The sequence below is a fragment of the Crocuta crocuta genome, unplaced genomic scaffold (assembly GCF_008692635.1).
Source record: "Crocuta crocuta isolate KB4526 unplaced genomic scaffold, BGI_CrCroc_1.0 scaffold518, whole genome shotgun sequence".
Taxonomy (NCBI): domain Eukaryota; kingdom Metazoa; phylum Chordata; class Mammalia; order Carnivora; family Hyaenidae; genus Crocuta; species Crocuta crocuta.
The window spans coordinates 1,101,149-1,119,766 of NW_027530514.1; the positions used below are offsets into that span (position 1 = coordinate 1,101,149).

An 18,618-nucleotide genomic window follows, 5' to 3' on the forward strand; every position below is an offset into this window, starting at 1 on the left:
CAGGAATATGCTTTTCTTTATGAGGTATCTGTATTCAGAATATGGGTCTGATATGGAATATTGTGAGGCCTGGTCAATACCAGCAGGCTTATATCCAACATGAGCCAGTAGTAGCAGAAGGAGATACCAGTTTTCATTTCTCATGGCAGAAGCTGCAAACATTGTCATTTCCTTGCTGTGACTGCCATCCAGAGAGGCCGGTGCGGCTCCCGGCAAATATCCACTGACTGCACAGGGTCACATGGTTGACTAGTGGACCAAACCTTACTGCAAAAGGTGGCAACATCCTGTTCTGCACACCTCATTCTGTTCTCTTCCACACTGAAAATCAGGAGAAAGAAAGGACTTTCAGAACGCCACTAACACGAGGCTGTCTTGAGACTGGGTGTGATCTGGAGGAAAATCAAGTGTCCTGGGACCCAGAGTGCTTCTTAATATGTGACTCTAATCTACATCTGGCCTGTATGGTAGCCCTAGTCCAGGGCAGCCTACAGGGCATATTTTTGGCTTTCCATCTCCAGTGATTACAATAGGCCTCTGGGCATGGGCTCCATGGTGACATCTTACCAGGCCACACACTGTACACAAAGTGGGTGTATACAAAGTATATTTTTCAGAAATCAACTTAATTCATATTTTGACACTTCTCTCTGCCTTTTCCCAGAGATCGCCTCTGTAAAAGGACTACAAAGACCTAGATCCCCAACTATTGATATACGACTAGCCACTGACTCGTCTCTTATTTCTATCTGCAAATTCCCTACATATCCATGTCAACCTCTGCTATTTTTCTCAGCTCTCAGCCATACTAGACACATTATGTTTCCTCTCTATGTTGGAGAACTACAAACTTCATGAGGCTATCTGGGGTCTGTGTCCCTAAACATATCACAGAAACTATTTCTTGAGACTTGCATATACCCAGGGATCTACTAAAACATCAATCAAGAAAGGGGGTCATAGGTTCCCTCTTCTCTCAGAGTCCACCAGTCCTTCAGAGGGTTGTGTCCCTACACGTATTCCCTAAGCAGGAAGGGAACAAGGCCACTTCTCACACACAGCCTCCTCGTATCTCAGAACCCTTAGATTCCCTCCCAAGTGACCCATACCTCTAGTCAAATATAATTTTTTCCCTAAGTTTGGGGGCAGGAAGACCAGGCCTGATTCATCATATTTTTTTCTCAAATCTATTGTTTGCTATCTTAATCCTTTCTACTACTTGCAGGGACTGAGCTCTTGAAACCTAAAAGTCAGAAGTAGTTTCTCCTCTGCTCCTCTGCTGTTTTTTGCCAATACATCTTTTCCCGAGAGCAATCAGTTCAGAATAGCCTCTTGCCTTGATTGGCTATAGAGGAACAAAGGGGAATAGCAAGTGCCAGAATATATTGGTTAAAATTTGGTTTGTATTTCAAAAAAATAATCCCACTGAAACCAATTACTCAAGTTATCCCTCTCTTAGCAATGCAATATGCCATAGATCGTGGGGCCAAGAATCAATGTCAGTTACTATCTGGTTATTATGCACACGTATAATCAAGCCCCCACCCAAAAACACTCAAACACACAGTTAAAACACATGGGGAACATTTTCACCATATACATAAGAGACCAAAGTTTATCTACCTATATCAAGACACATCAATATCAAGATATATATCCAAATTTTAGATATATGAATACATAAGTTTTGTTATGAATCAGTTTTAAAAAAAAAAGGAAAGGAAGACATTGGCAAAGGACACAAGATGGTAATCTACAAAATAAAAAAATACAAATGGCAGATATAAATGTGTATCAAGGGGCACTTGTGTGTCTCAGTTGGTTAAGCGTCCAACTTTTGATTTGGGCTCAGGTCATGATCTCACAGTCATAGGATGAGCTCCATTCTGGGTGTGAAGCCTACTTAAGATTCTCTCTCTCCATCTCTGCCCCCCACCCCCACACTCCTCCCCTGGTTGCATGCATGTCCACACATGTGCTCTCTCTCAAAAAAAGATGTGTATCCAAAAAATTAAAATAAACAAAGATAGAATCACCTAGAGACATTAATAGCAACACAGATTCCTAGGTCCTACCTTGGTGAACAGATGCAAAATTTTGAAGGAGAACTTGGGAATCTGCATTTTTAGTTAAGCATTCTGAAATATTTCTAGAGGCTACCAAGGCTTGAGGCTCATTGGTATTGAAGAAACTATGCTGGTTCAGGGATATTCATCTGATTAAAGTAGGATGACAAATAATCATAATCAGGAAGTCCAACTTTAAATTCTCTAAAGTAGGCATCAATATACCCACAGAAAACAAAATCACCACCACATCAACAACAGCAACAACAAACCACCACATCTGAATACAGTATCCTACTGAGAAGACATCTCCCATCCAAGATTCCAATGTATTTTCATATAGCAGGTATCCTATATTCTACTTATACCACAGTTTTTCTTAAATCATTTTTTAAAATAAAAATTTTACTGTTACTATTCAATTTCAAATATTTGTATGCCTGTACTGTCCCTTTTTGTAGGAAGATTTCTTTTGCCTCAACTTTGAAAGGAGAGCTACTCAGTTACTGGTTTTCAGGTCTTTGGGCTTATATGCACTGCCTTAATTACTTTAGAGAATTCCACTGATAGCACAGAAACTACGGTAGCTGACTAAATGAACATCTGCTTCATATGAAACTCGAATATGTGTTCAGTGGCTCCTGTTACTTGGTGCTACATATATGCATTCAAAGTGGGTAACACAGTGATGGCATTCCATAGACACATGTGCGCCAAACATAACCCAAATGAAAATTCTCTGGAATACCCTTGTTTAAAGTGGCCTGCTCTATGGTAACAATTGCATTTTCATTTATTAACCAAATGTAAACAAGATATGCTATAAAGGAAAGGAAAATGAGAAACAGTTCTACCATCACAAAATGATTCTATTTAGAACTCTGCCATCATCTCTTGGCAGAAGTATCTTGTTGGCTTCATTTTGGAGCAGATTGCTTTGAATTGTTTTCACCCATTCCAAAATGTGGGTGCCAGGCTCTATAGCTAAGACATTAATGCCATTGTTTGTTAACTGACCAGAAAACAAAAAAAAAAATCACATTCTAGTAAACTATATCCATGTTATTAGATCAGCTCCCGTGCCTAAATTATTATTGGAAAACCTTTATAAAAGTCTGTAGGAAAGTTCTGGTATGGAAGATAATAGTATTTGCAGGTATACAGTGTAGTATCTTTCCTAAGCTGCTTTGCATCCAAATAATATTCATTCCCTTTTCCTCTGCTTAAGTAACACTTTCAAAAATTCCTCTAATATTGTGCAGGTTGTGTTGTATGGTAATCATCTGTTTAGATGTCTGTCTCAGCTCCTCAATCATGAGCAACTTAAGAAAAGCCATCTCTGGTATTATCACTTCTAACTTAATACAGCCTAATAAATGTTAGCTAAGTAAATGAGTAATTTCATGACCAAGGGATAATAAAACCATGCTTATGTATTTAAGTCTAGCCAGGCTGTGTAAAAATAATGGAACAGATCACCTTATTCAATGTGTAAAATGGGTAATATCAATAGCATATGCTAATTCTTATCAGATATAAAATTAACATTTTAGTGCAGGATCTACATAGTGTAGACACTCATTAAACACTAACAGTTGATTTGTTCTTCCATTTGTACATGGAGAAGGGGCTCTGTACAGTCTTATAGAGGTGAGTCTGATGTGGCTGGCTCAGGTGAGCCTCTATTGAAGTCAAACTTAGCCCTTCTTTATCCACCATAAAGAATCATCTCTAATCAAAAGCAGCTGTAAGAAATGTAGATTTTTCTTCATGATATTTTCCAGTGTGCTTCTCTTGCCTTCCAGTTTCTACTGAACGTTCTGAGAGGATTTAAATGTACAGCCCGCATCAATCAGCTTGATTAACATCACATTCCACATTTTTGTTCTTCCCTAAATCATTCGTCTGCCAAATTACTAACCAGGGTCCCTGTCACTTTCTCTGACCTTCCACCAGCCCATGGCCTTCTCCTCTGCAAACTAGGACCTCCCCGAGGCTTTGCACACAGATCTTCCCTGTCTCATGCACTGCCCTATGCCCAGGCTACACTTAGACAGCTTTTCTCTTGTATGACCAGACCACAATGGACAGGTTGCTTACCTGAAAAGATGCTCCTGTCAGAGCAGGAGAAAACCGACTGAAGATGGAAAGGTCTGTTATCAAGAGTTATCATAAGAGCATTAGGAGGTGAGTGTTACAAGCAGTAAAAACCAGAAAGCATGGAATGGCAACCTTCAAGAAAAAAATCCTTGCTTATTATAAAATTGTTCAAAGTGCTCCCTAAGTCTTGGAAGTAAATGACTCCAGAATTTCCAAACTCCCCAGAACTAACAGGGAATTATGGACAGAAGGAAATCTGGAAGAATGCTCTTTGCCAGTAAGTGATGGCAAAGCCCAATAGCATATTCTAATTTAAGGGCAATCTGTTATTACCGCAAAAACAAAATTTATAAAGCAATTAAACATCTTTAAATTGAGGACATGTAATACTGATAGTTTCCTAATAGAAAGAAATTACCTTTTTCTTTCATTGAAACTGTCAAAGCAAAAATTTCACAGGACTAATTAAACAGGCAAAGACGGTTACGGTCCAGACTATTGCAGTAAGAGAGACCAGAGCTCAGTCTGAACTAAACTCTGCTAAAGAAAAGAAGGAGAAAAAGAGGGAAGCAAGCCATAAGAAACTCTTAAGGACGACAGACTGGGGGTTGATGGAGGCAAATGAGTGGGGAATGGGCTAAAAGGAGGGCACTTGTGATGAGCATTGGGTGTTATACATAAATGATTAACCCAATATTACACTATATGTTAACTATCTAGAATTTAAATAAAAATTTGGGAGGAAAAGAGAAGTTGGAGAGTTCTTAAGAACTAGGTTAGGGGAATTGCAGGCAACCTGTGTTTGCTAATTGGCTTTACCCAAAGGAAAACTTCCTCATATCTTCAAGTCAAGAGGTGGTTTTACAATCTGGAGCAATGTGCTCAAGGAAGTTAGCCCCTACCCTCCCAGAATATCAGGAAATACCTGATATCTGATAGCAAATGATACAAGCAGTACCTTCTGTGATGATTACACTTCAAAGAGATGCGTCCTCCCTCCCCCCCGCCCCCCCAGCCTTGAGAAAGACATTCCTGGTGGTAATACTAGCAAAAGGCAGGGAAAAGATTTACACACATTTCAAATAGGGCAGAGAAGGAATTTCCAATTAGTTTTCCAAAGTAAATGCTCTAAGAAAAGAGACGTCAGGGGCCTAGAATTGAGCCATCTTAGAATATTTAGAGGATTTCTTTGACTCTCACTCTGTAAAGAGGATAATTCATACACTTTTTAAAAGAAGGGTCATTACAGCAATGCCAACCACATAGCAGTGTCTCCTCTTAACAAAATTTTTAGGATTATTGTCAATAAAATCAAATTCAGAAAATCATTGCCTTCAAATTAATTTAAAAAGAACATGTTCGTTTTAAAAAGAACTACTTAACCTCCAACAATATTTTAAAATTTACAATGGCATTTGTTTTGATTTTTAAATATTCCTAGGGTGACAATGCTGGTTAGTGCTGAAAATGATTTAATTGTATTAAATAACTTTGAATAAACAAAATGATTATTTGGATATGTCTTTAGTCAGTGCTCAGGGCATTCCTGAGATACCTGAAATAAACATTCAATTTGGAAGGATGAAAATTCCATTTACTCTTTCATCAGGCAATAGTTCTCTTTCAACAAATATTTTACATTTCTGTTATAGACAAAGGATAATACTTCATGATGTAATAGATTAAAAAATTAATAAGGCTAATATTTTCTCTTAAACTCACACACTACTAAGTAGATTATGTTAAGTCACCAAGTTGCCCTAATACAAGGCAGATTGAAATTAGTGCCATAAGAGAATGTCAATTGCTGTGGCATTACAAAAACAGAAAAAATCAAATCCGGTTAAGTAAGTCTCTTTCAGTTCACAAGTACCTTAGTCAAGTATCAAAAGGTAGTAGACTTTTGCAAGTAACATGGACTCCTTCAATTTCTTTTAATGAGAAATATGAAACATAAGCAAATATAAATTTATTTAATGAAATCCAGAGCCAGCCCTCAGAAGCAAATAGATCCAGAAAATGGACATTAAAATTACTCTCTCTGTCTCTTTGGATTGACATGGTCTCTTACTCTTATTTCTCTTCCTTCATTTTTTTTCTTTTTCTGCCTAATTGTCTTCTCTATTTTGTCATGTGTAAGGCCAAACACGGTTGGCCCAGATCTCAATTTGTGTCCCTTTTCAGTTAGAGAGCTAAAAAAAGCTGACCCATGTCTCAGAGACCAAAACCCAGATAGCCTGGAGAAAGCATCTAAATTGCCTGAATTGGGCCAGATGTTTTATCCTTGTCCAAAAGATATTATTGAGATAAAATGAAGTTCACCCAATGAGTGGACTTTCCAGACAAGGGAAACAGAAGTTAGGATATTAACTTGAAATATGTAAAAGAAAGCAAGGTAGATGCTAGACCAAGAAGTAAGATTACCATCTTTCATCAATAAACATTCTGGGGAATTGCCTCTTAGCAGGGATTAGGTTCTAAAGTCAGCATACACTGAAAGAACACTTAAAGACAAAATTACCTTTGAAATATCTTAAATTGCTCTAAATTCTGTAATACATGTGGTTTTATGTATATAAATATTTTTATGGAATGCTTTGGTTGTAAATAGCAAATAAGCTTGATTCAGTTGGCTTAAACAAAAAGGAAGAAACCTTGTTATCTCACAAACAAATGGTCCAGTGTTTGTTAATTCAGTTGTTCAATGACATCATGGCACCAAAGTTCTCTTCATCTTCCTGTTTTGCCATTATTAGCATGTCAGACTCTCCCAAGCTAACACGTTTTGTGCTCACAAATGGCTACAGACCAGGGACTCAATCACATAAGAAAATATACAAAGTCTCTTCCTTATTCATCTAATTTAAGGAGTGATGGAAACTCTTTCCCAAAGCCCCTACTCTCAGTTGACCTCCCTCAAGTCTCTATCAGAAACGGGGTAGAACTCACTCTAAACAAACCACTAGCTAGAAGAATAGGAGCACTGTAGTACATTTATAACAATCAGAACTTACCCAGGAGCCAATCTGAGCAAAGCTGGACTCCATTCAGTATCAGGGTACTTTCAACATAGAAAAAGCAGAAAACCAATAATTTGACACTTACAAAACTCCTGATTCTAGTCATGCTTATTTTAGCTCTAATAAATATAAAAGAAAAGAGTGAAAATAAACCTCAGATTTCATCAAAGCCAATGAATTTCAAGATTCACCATGCTGTGTGTACTATCTATTGATACCCTGTGGCTTGGTGATTTGTAATATTCTTTGAGAACTTCTTGTCCAGGCTATATAGGTGAGGCTCTAAAGCCCAAACGATAACTAAAGAAGTGAGTAAAAGAACTATTTTAATCCAAATGGAAAGGGTATGAATAAACAGGCAGTTTGTGAAAAATTCATTTTGATAAGATGAGATAATTATTTTCACTGGCCCAGTCAGTTAGTTGTTTATCTCACGGGGGATCATGTTGCCCTCAGGTGCTGCAGGGGACCCACCTGTCAAGGCTGAGGGTTATGCACCATGCTACTTCTCTAGGATATCAACAGGGTCATATTCTGGCTACTTGAAAGATCCACATTTTTGTGTCAATTTGCAATAAATTCCAACTAAGCCCTGAGAAACACTGCTCTAGGCTGTAGAAATTTGCCTTCAGGCAACAAAAAGTTTTATATTAAATTTCTGCCCTCATGTTTTACTATAGATTTGTTGTGTTTTTTTTAATGTTTATTTATTTATTTTTGATAGAGAGAGAGTGAGTGGGGGAGGGGCAGAGAGAGAGAGGAAGAGAGAGAATCCCAAGTAGGCTCCACACTGTCACTGCAGAGCCTGACGTGGGGCTTGAACTCACAAACCGTGAGATCATGACCTGAGCCAAAATCAAGAGTTGGTTGCTCAACTGACTGAGCCCCAGGAGTCCCTAGATTTTTTAAAATTGTTTATTGTGCTTAACTGTAATAACCTCTTTGAGTGCAAGGCTTTGATACAGCATCAAGTTTGAAGCCAGAATCATAGTAATCAAAAAATGTCCAGCAAATGAAAGAATACATTTTCTTTCTTACCCATTTCTGAACCTTTACCCAAACCACAATATTCTGTCAGTTGCCTTATAAGTTAATAAATATCCCCAGTAACTGAACAGCACACCTTTGTAAAGATGTTGTATAATACATGTATCAGATGCTTAATGTTAACATTGAACAATCCTCATAGAAATGGAGCAGGCCTCCCTAGTTATTAACTGTGGGATGTGCATAACTTCCTTCCAAATAATACGTTATGGAAAGGGGACAAGTTTTAAGTGGAGAAAATTGACAAGTACTTCCTTAGTCAAGTGATCAAAGTCAACATCAATAGTGAAAATCATGGTGACAGTTTGTCCCTTTTTATAATGTGGTAAGAATGGCATGTTACCTGCATGATCTTCATCTCCAAAACACATAACCTATTCTTGTTGTGAGAAGAACACCAGTAAATCCCAACTGAGAGACATTCTACAAATTATAGGACCAATAATCCTCAAAACCACTGAGGTCATCAAAAACAAGAAAAGTCTGAGGAACTGTGGGAGCCAAGGGAGTCTAAGGAGACACAATGACTAAATGTCACATGATGTTCTCAGTAGAAGAAAAAAGGACTGGTAAGAAGGAAATCTGAATCAAGTATGGACTTTATTTAATAATCGTGTATCAATATATTGGTTCACTAATTGTAACAAATGCAGCATATTAATACTACAAGAAGTTACTAAAAGGGAAAACAGTGTGAACTATATGGGAACTCTATACTATTGTAATTTTTCTGTAAAAACAATTTTTCTGTCCTGAAAAGAAAGGATCTTTACCTCACATTCATCTGGAGCAAAGAGGGGAGAAATGCAATCACCAAACACCAAATGATACCTTTCTATAGATTACCCCTCCCCCACTCCACCCCAGGGAAGAAATGAATCAACACCTGTGATCCAACTAAGCGACAGCACATTGCTTCTTCATGGGGAGAGTGACTAAAGTATGTGGCTGGAGGCCAGGACTGTTAATCTAGTGGAGGCTGCTGCACATGGCTGGAAGAGGAGAAATCCCCACCAGCAGGTGCCCTCTCCATATTGCCTGTCCTAGCAGCACCAAATACTGCTGTTTTTTTTTTCAGATAGCCTGCCACAGGTTTTAACCCCCTAAAAGATCACACTTTCCTACTTTAAGCAATGATTTTGAACTCAGCTAATTTTTGTATTTTATGATTAACCATCCAGAAAGGGTCTGTCCTTTCTCTTAGATTCTTATTTTACACCTTAAATCCTTAAACACTTGGGTTTATACTGGCTCACCTGCTCAAGTTTCTTATTTCCCAGAGTTGTTAGGTTACAAGATTCTTCCTCCTTTGCAATGGTCCATCTCTTAACTGAGTTATCCTCTGTCCTCAATTCTTCCTTGTCCTTGACTAATTTAAATTATAAAACAAATCCACAACATTTCAAAGGAATCTTTTTCCATCAGCCAAGATTGTTCACCAGCCAAGAAAGCCTCAGGGCAACCAAGTTACCTATTAAATCTTGATGAAGATCAGCAAGATCTAGAATTTGCTTCCTTCTGTTGGGTAACTTATAAATGTAGCAATAATACTGCGTATCCCAAATTCATTACCAATTATGGACATACTAGATATTTTATTTTTGAACGTATTGCATATCAGTTTACAAAAAAAGAATTCCAAAGCCTGCCACCAAATTCCTCCTCTATGTCACTTGACAATGAGGCACTAAAAACAATTGCAACAGCTGTATATATCCTGAGATCATGAGCCATACACTTTATATAGAAACTGATAATTTCAAAAGTTTAAAGAAACTAATTTAACCAAGCTTTAAATAAGTTTAAAAAATAGTTGCTTAAATTGTCAACCAAAACCATAATTTTGATTAGAGAAAGATAATATGAATAAGTTTGATCTGTGACCCCAAGTTAAAGGAACCCATCTGTTAATGATATCAGTTGAAAGTAGAACAAATACCATATGATTCCAATCATAAGTGGGATCTAAAAAAAAGAATAAACAAAATCAGAGCTATAAATGCAGAGCACACACTGATGGTGGGGGTGGAGGAGAGGGGTGGGGTGGGGGGAAAATGGGTAAAGGGGAAAGGGAGATACAGATACAGATACAGATACCAGATACTCATTCTGGTTATAGAATGAGCAAGTCACAGGAATAAAAAGCAAAGCCTAAGGAATACAGTCAATGATGTTGCAGTAGCGATCTAATGGGACAGATGGTAGCTATACTTGTGAACACAGTACAGTGTATGAATTTGTCAAATCACTAAGCTGTAATACACCTGAAGCTAATGTAACACTGCATATCAATTATACTCAAATAAGAAACATTTTTAAAAATCAAAGCACAGGTCTAGTCCTTCAAGATCCTGAAAGGAAAGAAGGCTAAGAGCAAGATGGATGATGCTGCCCCTGCTGACATGAAGAAGCAGGAGGCCAAGAAGGTGGTCAATCCCCTATTTGAGGAAAAGCCCAACAACTTTGGTATTAGACAGGATATCCAGCCCAAAAGGGACCTCGTCTGCTTTATCAAATTGTCCCACTACATCAGGCTGCAGTGGCAAAGGACTGTTCCCTATAAATGTCTAAAAGTGCCTTCTGCAGTTAACCAGTTCACCCAGGCCCTGGACCACCAAACGGCTACTCAACTGCTTAAGCTGGCCCACAGATACAGACCAGAGACAAAGAAGGGGCAGAGATTGTTGCTCCAGGCTGAGAAGAAAGCCACCAGCAAAGGTGATGTCCTTTGCTGGGGTCACCTGTCATTCATGCTGGGGTTAATACTGTCACCAACTTGGTGGAAAACATGAAGGTTCAGCTGGCGATGATCACACAGGATGTGGATCCCACTGAGCTGATTGTCTTCCTGCGTGCCCTGTGTTGTAAGAAGGGGGTTCCCTACTGTATTATGAACGGGAAGAAGGCCAGGCTAGGGCATCTGGTCCACAGGAAGACCTACACCACTGTCACCTTCACACAGGTTAACTCAGAAGACAAAAAAAGTATACCTCTGGCTAAGCAGGTGGAAGCTATCAGGACCAATTACAGTGACAGATATGATGAGATCTGCTGTCACTGGGGAGGCCACCTCCTGGGTCCAAAGGCAGTGGTTCACATTGCCAAGTTGGAAAAGGCTAAAGAACTAGCCACAAAATTGGGCTGAGCATATGCTGTTGAATTTTCTGTACACAAAAGTTACAAAAAGTTCTCTTTCAAAAAAAGTCAAAATAGCACAAAACAGACATTCTTTTTGTAAAAACAGACAAGTCCAGATTGCTTATATGAAATAGATGGGCTCTAGTCATCCTTTGAAACTTTCTTTTAGTTCAATTTTAAAAATTGGTAACAAAGATGTATAAAACATATCTATGACAATCTCTAATTTCATCATCTTTGTTTTTTTTGAAAGATTATACATAACCTACTGTTATCAACATATATATTATCAACATACATATAGTCTCCTTGAGGGTCTTTTCTACTCTGTCCATCCCTTATCCTCTTAAGAGTTCTTTCACCAAGTAGATATTTGATAATTTACATTGAGATATAATGGATGCTAATAATTTCTAAAGGGATCTCAGTACATGTCTGAAAGGAGAAATTGCTGTAAGAGAGAGAAGCTTAAAAGAGGATAATGAGAAAAATATATCATTCATTTTTGGAAGACACTTGAGTGCCTACTCTTTGCTGATGCTCTGCTAAGCACAGTGGGGGATGGAGAAAAACATGATCAGGACTTGAAGTAGCTTATCAATAATTAAGGATATAAGGTATACATATGAGGTGTACTAGACACTGAGTAGGAAGTAAAAGTGAGTGACAATGAAAACATCTAGGACTTAAGGAGAAGTAGAAACCACTTGGATCTGAGAATGTTCTAGAGACTGGTCATAAATAGAGTGATGATAATTAGCATAGCTAAGTTAATAATTATCTAAATGGGTTGAAGGGAAAATGGAGTGGCAGGGATAAAAACTGATTCTCTGGATCCTGTCAGAATCTTATTAAAATTGTGTCAGGAGAAATACGACAGAAAGCCCATGACTAAAAGACACCTTGCTTATATGGCTATGTTTTGCAAATTAATCAATCTCACAATCTGATCACTGTGATTCCTAAGATTTTTGTATTAGTTTCATTTAGCAATTTTATGTTTATAGATTGTCATTTTTTAAATTTTTGAAGAAGCTCTTTATCTCTAAATTATGCTGCCTTTGTGCCAAAAATTTGGAAACATTCAGGTTGCTCAGTCATGGATACAAAACAACTAGCATGAAATCAAAGGGTCTGTGATAAAATATTTAGCTAGAAATTTAAAAGCCTAGTTAATATTTAACCCAAAAACTTACATAATAAAAATGATGATAATGAATGTGACTCATGATAACTATTAGAGTTGTATAAAATTAAATTAATGATGGTTTTAAAACATGAAATGATCATTTCAAAGGAAGAAAATTAGTTTTATGTGACCATATGCTACAAATTGAGAATAGATTTAGAAACTATCAAAAAGTACTGAAATAATACAAAGACAAAAAAGTCTTCTTATATTGACAGTTACCAAACACTCAGTGATCTCCTTCCCACACTGCTCAGCATGGGATACAAAGCCCTCTCCACACTCTTGTCCCTTCTTGCTTTTCTAGTGTCCAACTCACCCAACCGCTGCTTTAGCAGTTACTTTATTTTCTTAAAAACTGCTAAGGCCTTCCCATATCTTGACTTTTGCTGCTGTAGTGTAAACCTTTCTCCACATCTCTGAATGGAGTAAGTCTGTTAAGTTCCAATAAACATACTACTTTTATCATGAAATAAAACAGTCTCAGCTATGACAGCCTTAAATGTGAGTAGACATTGTGCAAATTTAGAGAGAGCACTGAAAAGAGTGTGGACATCTCAAACCAAGAAATACTTGGAAAACTCAACTACCAGGTATATGAGGACCCGTGAAACAGTGGATCAGAAGGAAAGGTAGGAAGCTGGGACCACCGGGAATAAGATGTGTGTGTGCATGTGTGTGTATGTGTAGTGGGGGCAGGCATGGAAGGAGAAGAACAAAGATGCAAGGGGTTACTAGGAAGCATTCTCAGGGATGCTGTAAATTTAGACTTCGTTCCAACAGAGATCAATATTTTTTTTCATTTCTGCTTGTTCTTTTTTTTTTTTAACTACAGCCTTATTGAGATATAATTCACAAACAGAAAATTCATACACCACATTTAAATTATATCATTTAATGGCTATTTGTATATTCACAGACATGTGAAACTGTCTATCCCCATAGTCAATTGTAGAACATTTGCATTATCTCAAAAAAGAAACTCCTTATCTTTTAGCCATCACTCTTGTATCTTCATCCCCACAGATCTAAGCAAGTACTCACCTACTTTCTGTTCTATAGATTTGCCTGTTAGAGACATTTCATATAAACAAAATCATACTATTTTGTCTTGTGTAACAGGCTTCTTCCACTTAGAATAATGTTTTTAAGTTTCATTCACGTTTATCAGGGGTCAAATAGCAGATGGAAGCAATTACCAGATGGATAATTCACTGGGAGTGGTGGGCAAGAGACCAGTTCCTAAGAAGTCCATCCTCCCAGAATAACAACATTGTGAGAGTAAGCAAGATGTGAGGAGCAGGTCTTGCTCTCCAGGAAGGACTTCAGCACTAAAAAGAATAAACAAAATGCAGACCCAGTTACATAGACTTGGCCAATAGAGATGGAGGTAGAAGGGTCTCTCTTGACATCCAAAATAGGAAGTCTGTGGCAACAAAACAAACTATTGACCAACTCAATTATTCTAGTCCCTTCCTTCCTCTTCATTTCCACATAATGGACAATAAAACAAATTAACAGTAAAAGCAAAGATTAAGAACACAGAAGACTTGTTTTCATCACTGTAAACTATCAATACATTTATCAACATGAGAAGTACAATCACCTCAGTGCAAGGTTTTTCATGAGGCAAGACTGGTTTATCTAATTTGGAGATGTATGTATTTTTCATAACATCTGTTCATTATTTATATATTAATAAATTTTCATAACTCTCTGAGTCTGTCCTTGCCAAAATGATATTCAAAGTTCTTAAATGAGAATTTGAAATAATGAAAGTATGTATTGACTTACCACATTCCCATTGATTTTAAAAAGATAGCATACTCACATTGTTCAGGATGTTTTATAATTAGTTTACTGTTGATTTGAAAATTGGAAATCTCATTATATTATGACTTATTCCAAATTTACAATGCATTTATTTTACTATAAGATTTTTGAAACTAAAATCAGCAATTGTTTGATAAATATAAATAGACCTTGATATTGCTTAATGTTTCTTTGTATAAAGCTTTCAATTATCTAATTCAACAATCCATGCTTTTTCTCTAATGTGCAAAGATTAATTGTGGAGAAGGATGTACATCACAGGCAGCTCATGTTAGTCTTCTAATTAATGTATGGCTTTATATAAAAAATTTTAATTTGGTAACTTTTAAAGGCTATGACTGGGGCGCCTGGGTGGCTTAGTCGGTTAAGCGTCCGACTTTCGCTTAGGTCATGATCTCGCGGTTTGTGGGTTGCAGCCCCGTGTCGGGGCTGTTTTCCTCTTTTGTACTGTTTGTCTGGTTTTGATATTAAGGTAACTCTAGCGTCATACGTTGAGCTGAGAAGTGTTCCCTTCTCTTCTGTTTTCTGAAACAGATTGTGTAGAATTGGTGTTAATTACTTTTTCAATATTTGGTAGAATTCACCAGTGAAACCACCTGGGCCCAAAAATTTTTCTATTGAGAGTTTTAAAATTATAAATTAAGTTTCCTTAATATTATAGAATGTTTATTGCTTTAGTGATTTTTTTCATTGTTATAAAATACATGTATATATATTTTAATTTTTAACCTTTTTTTCACTTTAAGAAATTTCCTTATCTGACTTCATGGCTTCCACCTTCTTCTCTAGTAGATGTGGCGGTGTTCTGGACCTCTGCTCTGTCTAGTTATTCAATGTCCTACACTATGAAAGTACTACATTCTGAGTTTCTACCTTTACCTGTGAACATAGATAAACTTCTCCCATCCAACTTTTTATTTTATGCCAAATCACCACTCCCACTGCTAGAATATTTCTTTTGAAAGGCATACTCCTGCCTACTGCCATACCACTCTGAACGCGCCAGATCTCATCTGAAAGACGTACTCCTATTCCAAAGAGGAAATATCAAGGGTTGATTTCTGTTTCTCTTGGCTGTCTTCAGGTTTTGGTTGAATAACTTCTTTATCTGTTTGCTAAAAAGAGAGGTGATGGGTGCTGTAACTAGGTAATAACTAAAGTCTTTTATAGCTTTCAAATTATGTTATTCAATGTTTCTACATACAAAATCACTATCTTTATTTTGGAGTCAATATCTCTCATTCTTTAATGGGCACAATAACCCAAGCTAGGAAAATTTTAGTTGTTTGATTTTTTTCCACTCTTTTTACCTTCTGTATCAAATATGTTACCATCAATTTCCAATCATCTTTTCAAGGGTTCACTGGTCTCCTGTCTGTGGTTGGGTATGTCATTTAGTTCCTTCCACTATTTTCTTTTCTTTTTTTTTTTTTTAAATTTTCTTTCTCTATCAGGAATGCCCTGCCCCTTCCTTCTGTTATTTAAATCNACACACATTTAATTTAAATATTATAAATACATATTAAACAGATATATTTGAAGACATTAGTATATTTTCTTTCAAAATTTTTACCTTAAAAAACCATACATTTATATTAAGGTAACTCTATATTGGTAATGGCTTTATTGAAATTGCTCTCAGATGCTTGAGCATATATGTATAATTTTAACATTTTCAGGCTGAGAAATGTAGTTTTAAGACAGTTAAGTTAATCAAAAGTTAAGTCAATCAAACTGGCTAATAGTATCTTCATGTTTAAAAACAAGTCCTAGTAAGAAACAGGTATTCTTTTTTTTTTTTTTTTAAATATATTTTTTTTATTTATTTCTAGGAGAGAGAGAGAGAGACAGCGTGAGCAGGGGAGGGTCAGAGAGAGAGGGAGACACAGGCTCTGAAACAGGCTCCAGGCTCTGAGCTGGCAGTCAGCACAGAGCCCGACGCGGGGCTCGAACCCACGAACCGCGAGATCATGACCTAAGCGAAAGTCGGACGCTTAACCGACTAAGCCACCCAGGCGCCCCAAGAAACAGGTATTCTTATGCGGCTTCGTAACTCACTAGGAAAGTGAAGCCAAATGACAGCATTCTAAAATTATTATATGAGGCAGTATCAACAGACTTAATGGACAGCTTGCCAAAATGGCCTTTGAATGACAATATTCTTTTGAGTATATAAATTATATTTTATATTTTAATCACCCCAACCTGCCACATATTTTTAAAAAATAGTTATTTGATATGTTGTCTTCTCAAAAATCAGAAATTGTATACTCCCCAAGAACAGATTTTCTGCTCACCTATTCATATCCTTCACAATGCCTAATAGCTTACTTCTTAATAGGATGCCCAGAATGGACTCACTGACAGACATCTGTATAATGTGTACAGTGCTTTAGTATATAATTCAGGAATCAGAGAGATGGCCCTTACCTAATGATTTTACATTATAAAAGATAAAAGTCTCTAAAGGACAAAGCCAAAAGCATTTTTTTAAAATGAAATGCTAAACTGCAATTGCAGAATTGTTTTTGGATCCTGGGATATACATGAAATGAATTAATGGAAAATATTGAAGTGAAAAGTTTAATATTATGGTTTCAAGAGCTGTTATCATACAAGTAAAACTAATCAATTTAGATTATTCAGTTTAGTTATTATTTTCACTTCAGGGGAATTCCTGAATCATTAAACTTAGTAATTTCTATAGCTACTATGGGTCTCTGATTACATGGCTCACCTAATGAAACAGTAAACAGATAACCAAATTGAAAATGCCCAAGGGGAAAAAAGGCTAAAATATTCATCTTTTCAAATTTCAAATATTTAATCAGGATTGTTAGCTGTCTAACACTTAATGAAGTTTTGTCATGTAACTAAATTCAAGGATAGAGCATGAAGGCTTTTTAATATTTTATTTTTAAAAGCATAACAATCGTTTTATGATATTCAGAAGTGAAGGTTTATCTGGACACCAGATTTTTATATAAGTATGCACAGAGACAAAGTAAAATTCTTGAAGTTCAAGGAAAAAGCTGAAACTAAAATTGTATAACAGGTGCTTTCCCAATTTTCCACTTATGTTCTGTTCCCTTTGAGTAAGTGGACTTACATATCATGAGTTCCTTCCTGAGTGTTGGTCACTACATGCAGCCTCTCCTGTAGAATGGGGTTTCCCTCCCTTAATAAACGTTTTGACCAGGACTGCATCATGACTCTGGGTAGAAGCTGATCTCATCAAAGTATTTCTCATCTAAAGCATATCTTTTGAAGTCTGGTGATTGGCTATGTGGTGGGTAAATTTCTGTGTATTACAAAAGCTGACATAATTCTCAAAGAAGTAGAGGGAGGGCACTATGCAATTTGAGAAGCGTATCTAGGGGCGCCTGGGTGGCTTAGTCGGCTAAGCGTCTGACTTTCGCTTAGGTCATGATCTCGCGGTTCGTGGGTTCAAGCTCCGCGTCGGGCTCTGTGCTGACTGCCAGCTCAGAGCCTGCAGCCTGTTTCAGTCTGTGACTCCCTCTCTCTCTGACCCTCCCCTGCTCACATTGTCTTTTTCTCTCTCTCTCTCTCCTAGAAATAAATAAAACATTAAAAAAAAATTAAAAACAAAAAGAGAAGCATATCTAATAATATACTGTTATATTGGTAAACAAATGATATGAGTTTGAACTCTGTGCAAACTACAGAAAGTGAGCCTCTATAAAGTCTTCCTAGTCAAGTAGGCCAATGGCTTTTTCAAAAGACTGAGAAGCATGGGTTAAGCGACTAATGAGGAAGCTCTTTAACTATAGTAAAGTTTGCTTATTGTTTGATTATACTGATCAACTCTACTCATTTTATTGTTGTTGCTTGCTTTTTTACTTTTTTTACAGTTTACTCTTTCCTATTTTTTAAAATTTAAGTATAATTAGCACACAGTGTTATATTAGTTTCAGCTGTAAAATATAATGATTTAACGATTCTATATATTACTCAGTACTCATCATAGTAAGTATACTCTTAAATCCCCTTCACCTATTTCACCCATCTCCTCATCCACTTCCCTTCCAGCAACCACAAGATTGTCCTCTGTATTTAAGATGGTTTTTTTGTCTCTTTTTCTGTTTGTTCATTTGTTTTGTTTCTTAAATTACAAATACAAATGAAATCGTATGTTTTATGTCTTTGACTTATTTTACTCAGCATTATATTCTCTAGGTGCATCCATGCCATTGTAAATGGCAAG

The 18,618-nt window shown here is 36.8% G+C and overlaps 1 long non-coding RNA gene and 1 pseudogene across 1 annotated transcript in view; one reads left to right on the top strand and one right to left on the bottom strand.

Annotated features, from left to right (window-relative positions):
• LOC144234087 (uncharacterized) overlaps positions 1–18,618 on the bottom strand; it is a 266,372-nt gene that overhangs the window by 39,558 nt on the left and 208,196 nt on the right. The window lies entirely within an intron of this gene.
• LOC144234102 (large ribosomal subunit protein eL8 pseudogene) lies at positions 9,176–11,378 on the top strand (annotated as a pseudogene).